The 8,147-nt window shown below is 39.7% G+C and overlaps 1 non-coding gene across 1 annotated transcript; it reads right to left on the bottom strand.

Moving 5' to 3' along the window:
- Positions 1-6,873: 6,873 nt before the first annotated feature.
- Positions 6,874-6,946, bottom strand: Trnas-uga (transfer RNA serine (anticodon UGA)). The gene has a single exon. It is a non-coding gene; the product is annotated as a tRNA-Ser (tRNA).
- Positions 6,947-8,147: the final 1,201 nt, after the last annotated feature.

Here is an 8,147-nt window from a genome sequence, read left to right as displayed (position 1 = left end):
CGAATAGTCGCGAATAGCGAATAGTGCGAATAGTGCGAATAGTGCGAATAGTGCGAATAGTCTCGAATAGTGCTAATAGTGGTGAACAGTCTCGAATAGTGGCGAATAGCGGAAAATAGTGGCAAATCGTAGCAAATAGGGTACCTAGTATCTCGCAGTCAACCTCGCAGCAACGTAAGATGGGATTTTCCCGCTAAAAAGTGTGCTAATAGGTTTTTGGCCTGGGAAAGCACTTCTGTAAAAACCTGGGGAAACTCTCTTGCTGCGGGGATCAGTACCGGATCTGTTACAGGGAATTATCCTCAGAGACGTCAACAGCACTCGGAACTTAGGTCCAACGATATCTTTTTAATCCAAGAACACAACCAGAATCCAACCAGAACATAACTGGAATGCAACCAGAATGTAACCGCAATGCAGCCAGAATTTAACCAAAGAATATTACGGGATTACGTAAGGCTATTAAAAAGTCTTAACTAAACATTGTCTAATACATTTCAGAAAGCTCGATTGGCTATAACGGAATTCATCGTTTACAAGATTAATAACTTTCAAAACAATACAGGTAGATAACAGTTTAACAAAAGACTATTGCAGGTAGTAATTACAGTTCAACGCTTATTACAGTTATGATCCTACAAAAACCTAGCAGGAGTCTGTTACGGTTAATTAACTGGAACAGTAACCTGAACTCGGAAATGCAAAACGAGCTAAAACTAATACATCTACGTTAGATTTCTATATTTTCTGACAGCGAAAGCAAATATGTAAAACATACTTAATTATCTTATTTTCTCTCCTCACAAAAGCACAGACGCTTATCAGGACAAAAGGTGTTTCTAAACGTAATTTCTTCTGTTTTAACCGCTACAAAAGCATAAATACGTCTTTGTTTGGTTATCCTTGTGTTTTCTTTTTTTTTAATGTCGGGTCGGCGATGGACAGCCCTAACCTGAGTCCGGAGAAGAAAAGGTAATAAATTCACTGAAATTCTGTGGCTTATTTGGATAATTATTTGACGCAGGGGTGGTTTCGCCCCATGGCGAGTTCGCGCCCACCGAGTTCGCCCCTACATCGACTCAACTAGATCGAGTTCGCCCCCAACCAGATCGAGTCGCATATAGAGATAATTCCTCGTTCTTTTACCCACTGCATCTTACAGAGGTACAGTTCTATGGAATTTTCTACCGATTGGATGCCGAATGGCGAACAGTGTAAACAGCTTCTCAAAGATGATCAATAATCCTACTTTGGTCAGGGACATTAGCTTTGCGAATATATACTGCAGAAGATGACTCGACTGCCCATTGGTATACGTTTATTAGTCACATAATGTTAATAATTAGGTAATTGTTATTAGCTGCAAATTTTTGTGTAAACTAGATTACATCTTACATTGTAAATTTTTTAATTCTTATTTTGTAACTATTCTTTATTGTTTATTTATACACGACCCCACAAGCTGCAAGCTTAATTACTTATCGTGTTTAAGTAAGGGTTACTTACTTGCTTGCTTGCTTGCTTGCTTGCTTGCTTGCTTGCTTGCTTGCTTGCTTGCTTGCTTGCTTGCTTGCTTGCTTGCTTGCTTGCTTGCTTACTTACTGCCTTATTAGATTACTGGTGGCGAGGAAACGTCGCTTGGTGTCGAGGTGACTTCGCTTGGTGCGAGTTGACTTCGCTCGGTGGCGACCGGAAGTTCGTTGGTGGCGAGACTCCCTGATGGCGAGATGACACAAACATACATAGACTGAAATGATTCTTCGAAAACTTTTAATAACTCGATGACAATTACGTGAACACGAACACAGAATTTTGGGGCGAACTCGACATAGAAATTTTATAGTAGGGGCGAACTCGCCATGGGGCGAAATCGGTATCGTTCCAGAATTAAGTATTGGTTGCTTGAAAGACACAAAATTTTATGTTGAAAGTAAAGCTTCTTTTATTCACATAAGCAGTATTGCTTTATTTAAGCCGTTTTTGATTGCCTTGTTGTGGGAATATTGCACTTTTTCGGACGGTTCCGTGGTTAGCTTGAAGTCCTCGCCTTGGCCAAAATACACCCAGTACGGAACTATTTTCCAAAAAAAATCATGTTCTACTATCAAACTTTTTTTCTTCATTAAATATGTTCTTTATTAGACTGTTCTTGGCAAATACCCGAAAAAAATCGGGGTCACCGTGCTCATTTAAAAGAAAAGGAGCATTTATTTCACTCAGGCTATCGAGCTTAGTTTGAGGGAAATCTCTTACGTTTTGCACGCGTACGGGCTCATGACTTAGGGATGCGCGATGCAATACTAAGGAATCACCTTAAGTCATTTGTGCCTCAATCTACCCTACTCTGCATATGCAGCATCATTACCTCAACCTCACTTTGATTACTGCAGCCTAGTCTGGGGTAATTGTGGCAAAACATTATCTAACAGGCTAAGAAAACTACAAAACCATGTTGCATGAGTAATAACTTCATCGGGCTGTGACGCTGATTTCGATTCCTTGTTTCACAAACTCAGCTGGAAAGACTTGCAATTTCAATGTCAAATTCAGAAAGCTCTAATGGTTTTCAAGTCTTTAAACGGTCTGGTTCCCGAATATCTCACTTCTAAATTTGCAACACGAAATGAATCAAATTATGCTCCGAGGGACTCGGTTAACAAACTTGTTGTTCCCTCTCCGAGAACTAACTACATGAAAAATAGTTTTAGTTGCAGCGGCGCAACCCTTTGGAACAGCTTACCCTGTAATCACGGAAATCAGGTTTATAAGTAGAATGTTGTTGTAAGTTAATATGATATTAGGATTAGAATTTTAGGTCTAGGATCTTAAAAATGTTATTCTTACCGTATATCAATAAGATTAAAGATAACAGTTCTCACGGACATAAAATATACCATCCAGTAGGTCGTATCACAAGTTTCCTTGTTTTCTCATTTAAGTTTAGAAGGTACTTTAAAAGCAACCTAAACAAATTCATAGGCTGCATTATCTAAATTGACAGGATTGATGTATTTTACATTTTAATGCTATTTACATTTTTTTTCTGCATTTCCTTTGAAAAATACTACAGCAAAGTGATTGGAAACTCTTGTTCTCTTAAAAAATTAACATATGCTTGAAGGCTAATCTTGACCGCTGTACCGGTTTGTGCAGTTGTGGTGGAAATTACAACTAAAAGAACCTTTATTCAGCTAGTGTTTTTAAAAGCAGGCTTAGGAACGTTACAGCCAATGAAAGCTGTTTTTCAAAACGTTTCCTTCAGACCAAAAAGTTCAGCTAGTGTTGTGACATACCTGATCTATTCCGGCATATTTAAAAGTTTCAAACACGAAATAGAAAAGGTGTCTCAATCACAGTAAGCAAGTAACTCAAGAAAATCATGTCAATCAAACCTATATAAATTGACTCTGTATCTCAGCCTCGATTTGATGCATAGTTTTGATATTACGTTTTTGGCACATCCAAAACATACATTCAAGGTTTGAATTTCCTAGTCTAGATAATAGAATCTACATTGCAAATAATAAACTTGGTATGTAAAAAATCATCATCGTTCATCATCATCATTTTATTTCTTAATAAAACCTACATTTTACAGTTGGACTGGCCCGCGGATAGCTATGCTAGTCTAGGCGGTCCAGTTTATCAATAGTTACAAATGATTTATTATTATTATTACTTTTATTACTTTTATTCTTACCATGATAAATAGAGAAAAATAGAAAGTTAGAAAAAAATAGTGAACAAAATAAAAATAAAAAGTGGGAAAAGGATGTGATTTAATAGATAATATTGTTTTTGTTTGTTTGTTTGATTGTTGGCTAGTTGTTGTTTTTTTTTACTACTGCTACTGGCATTTTAATTTACAAATGATCCTGCAAACCTCAATGAAGGAATCTTCATCTTCGAGAACACTTAGTAGTTTGTTTTTAATTCTGAGTTTGAATGATTTCTTTGGTAGTTCTAAAAATGGTAATGATTTCATCAGTGCGTATAGACCAATTTCGAGATATTAACATTCAGCCCAACACAGTAGACCTCAGGACGAAGCTCTGGGGAATAAACCCCACAAACTCTGTAGTTATTCCCCAGAGCCTCGCACTGAGGTCTATTTTTTTAGGCTGAATTTTAATATATCGAAATTGGTCTATTGCTTTGCTGGTAATTGAACATAATGGTCAAGTGACTATCACGTGACATAATTTAAGACTCAAAGGCAATGGTTGATTTGTTGTTGTATTAAAAAAGCAAGACACTAGGCATAGTAGTCCCAGAAGGCAAAAAAAATTGGTATTTTGCATCAGCCTCGTTTCCATGTAAGGGCATCCCATATTTTTGACATGCGCATTCCATGGTTCTGGAAGAAAATTTGGCATGGCTCCATATCAGGAAATATTTGTCTTATAGAGGTTAGTAACCCTGGCAAGTTTGATGCTTTTATCAAAAAACGACCAATTTTGTCCCACAGCTGGACTATTTCAAGCTTCGTCGAGTCAAAATTTAAGTCCAATAATCGTCGCCTACTATAAGCGGTAACAAGAACAACTTCACCCCTGTGCGAATGGCTTCCATTAAAAATTTTTATCTTCATCCGAAGTCCAGGTTTTGGAGTCTGGTAAAACTGTTCAGCGTACATGCACATAGTTCCATCGAGGTTAGCTTGAAGAAGTCTTCGTAAAATTCCTCGCACAACCAACCTCCAAGGTTTGACGTTCACACAGCTGGCACGCAATTTAAGCTTACAACAACTTCAACAAAACACCTTTTCCCTGCAGAAAAGTCCTTGCTGAAGCTTCGATTTAAACAAACCAGGCAAACAAACAATTTTCAGCCCTTTTCTGAGGTGGATTTTTCAGCAGAATTCGAAGAAGCCCTCAAACTTTCTCAAAGGTTTTCTCCAACTCGCTATGTCCCACGTAATTTTAGTCAGCCAATCGTATTGCTAGGTTAACGACCTTGGCAGGAAGACTCCCGCGGCAAGTTTGTACGGAGCCCTGTTAGTGCCATACACGCGCGCGTACAGCATCATATTTGGGATGTATCCTTTTTTCATTCTGGCGAACACTTTCTTACCTTTGGCGCGACTTTTTTTTTCCGGCGCGACTCTTTTTTGCTGGCGCGACTTTTTTTTTTTCTGGCGCGACTTTTTTTTTTCTGGCGCGACTTTTTTTTTCTGGGGCGACTTTTTTTTCTGGCGCGACTTTTTATTGTTGGCTCGACTTTTTTTTCTGGCGCGACTTTTTCTTGCTAGCGCGACTTTTTTCTCGGTAAGTACTTCAGGTATCCCTTATTGTAGTGTGTTTAGAACTTCTTGTTACTTCTCTCATATTCCCTGTGCTTCCCTGCATACCTCCTCACGTTTTATCTTGTATTTGCCTATTTATTCCTCTGTATTCTCTTGCATTCCCCTATATATTACTCTGCATTCCCCTGTATTCTCTTGTATTCCCCTGTATTCTCTTGTTTTCCCCTATGTTCTTTTGTATTTCCCTGTGTTCTCTTGTCCGCTGTATTCTCTTGTGTTCCTGACGTAGACTTAGAAGTAAAGAGGCATCAATGATTTCCTTATAATTGAAGTCCAAATGATATGATTAATCATATCATCAATCAATCATGTGATTACGGACGTCGTTATCCGCCATGTTGATTTACTTGAATAATAAATGATTTAGGACAGCGGCTCCTCCCGGGGGGTTGAAAAGACCTAGCGCCAATAAATGATAACACGATTGAGACCTGCTCTTGAAAACGGATTTTTGCTTAATTTTTTACCTAATACAGGACTAGATATTTACAACGAGTATTGCTATACTTGAAGTTTCTTGTGGGCGTAAAATAAGGTAAGAATCAAGCTTGTTCTGCCTGTTGTGGTTTTCGAGGTGTCGCATTTCATGGCATGGCTTTGTGTTTTTCTACGGATAACCTACACTGTAAACACAGAAAAAAGCAAAAAAATAAAACTAGCTACTTTCCCTCTATTGATTCTTTCAATTAGTTTACGAATACGGCAATATTCAGAACTAAATAGACCAATATATTTCGATAAAGACCTCAGCAAGAGGCTCTGAGGAATAAACCCCACAAACTCTGTAGTTATTCCCCAGAGCCTCGTACTGAGGTCTTTTGTTTTAGACTGAATTTTAATATATCGAAATTGGTCTATTAAATCAAGATCGTTGTCAGTCGAGTCACCCATCTTGCTCAACCAGACGCTCAACCACACGTGTTCATACTTTGAGTCCGCAAATAAATCTAGAAGCGGTCTACAAATGAGCGCCAGAACAAAAAGTCGGGCCAGCGAAAAAAGTCGGACCAGCAAAAAAAGTCGGGCCAGCAAAAAAAGTCGGGCCAGCAAAAACAGTCGCGCCAGAAAAAAAAAAGGCGCGCCAAAAAAAAAGTCGCGCCAAAGGTAAGAAAGTGTTCGCCAAAATGAAAAAAGGATACATCCTAAATATGATACTGTACGCGCGCGTGTATGGCACTAACAGGGCTCCGTAAGTTTGCTATTATTTGTGTGGCCTGCGGAAAGATGTTCACCAGAGAGATTTGCCGAATGCTGTCACAAAGAAAATTTTCAAGACCTTTCAAGGCCAAGTGAGCGTTAATGTTACAGACAATATTCGGAGTTTGCTATCGGAAGATCAAAAAAAAAAAAGTTCAAAAAAAAATGTTCAAATGTTGTTTATAGTGGTCGATGCGCTTATCTACACCTGGCTAGTTCACAGGCATGCCACTTTAAATGAAGGAAACAAATATATCAACTAAACGTAGTAGGCTTTAAAATCCCAACCGACGGGAGACAGACCAGTTGGCTATTTACAAGCATTACCGAGGAGTCGAACTAGGGTCTACCGAGAAACAAGTCCAGCTAAGTGGTCAGAGCGGGACTTGAACCCGCGACCTCCCGATTTCAAGTCCGGCGCCCTAACCACTAGGCCACGCTGCCTCCTAGAATCATCGCTGAGTGATGGTCACTGGAATCCTGAGAGCTGAGGGGTAATCCTATCTATGGACTTCTAATTAAAATCATGCAGAAATTTCAAAAGAAAGAAGCTACTCACACACGAAAGTCAACAATGATCTTATCTTCTTTTATAAACCACATAGCACGTTTAAGAGCACGCGGCTAGTCGTCGCGTCGCCATTGAAAGCTCCAGTTTGTCTAGACGCGATCGGCATGGTTTAGATAAAATACGGATGTTACTAAAACTGAAAATGGAGAACGGGGAAACGGGGAACGGGGAAACGGAGAAACGGGGAACCGGGGAACCGGGAACGGGAGTCTGGGAACGAGTGTGCAGCGGTAACTCGCCTAAGAATTCAATATGGCGGACAAAGAAAAAGAAAAGGGAACAATTTGGGGAAATGTGATGAAGTGTTACGGTTGTAAACTTGAGTTTCTACCGGCTGTGCCCCCAGATCGTGTGCTCAGTACGTTCTTGTTAGAGCGGAGTCCGATTGGTACTGGGATAAACAAAGCATGAAATGGCGCCTGGGGTGAAAATCGAATCAGTATTATCACAATCTACGTACCCAATTGGTCAGGCCACAGTCGTTCTTATATAGAATTTCAAGCCTTCATAGTCCACTCATATCTTCTCACTTTGTGCGCGCCAAAACAGGAAAACAGACGCAAAGCTAGACAACACGTTAAGATCTTATCGCGTTTCAACTAAGGCATTCCCAGCAGCTTACATATGTCTTGTTTGATGCCGTTTGACGCAAAATTACGTCACGTATATATTAGTTTCACGTGAGTCGTTAGGTGGACGCTAAAGGAGTTCTAAAGTTTTCTAAGGCCTCATTTACAAGCAATTAGGGTCCTGGAGGGAAGGGTAACCCTCACACTAGAGTTACCCTTCCAAGAGGGTCAAACAAAGATAGCCCGCGTTTACGGGCAAAATGTTCAGGTAGGGTTACCCTACTACCTGGGACTGAACTTTCGCCGGTCAGTTTCAATAAAACGTCAACAAAACGAGGAAGCATTTTTCCAGAAACATTCATAGTAATCATAGCTCGTGCATGTTTCCCCAATGTTTCCCAGTTTTGCCATACGGGAAACACTGTTTCCAGCAGCAATTTTTGTTTCAAGGTGCAAATTATGCTTCCGCTACACGGCAGAGAATTTTAACGAGAATCCGAGCATC

Source organism: Orbicella faveolata, unplaced genomic scaffold, assembly GCF_042242905.1.
Source record: "Orbicella faveolata isolate gen_17 unplaced genomic scaffold, um_ofav_v1 contig_13, whole genome shotgun sequence".
Lineage (NCBI taxonomy): Eukaryota > Metazoa > Cnidaria > Anthozoa > Scleractinia > Merulinidae > Orbicella > Orbicella faveolata.
The sequence above is the reverse complement of the archived record's forward strand: the minus strand, read 5'-3'. Positions and strand labels throughout refer to the sequence as shown.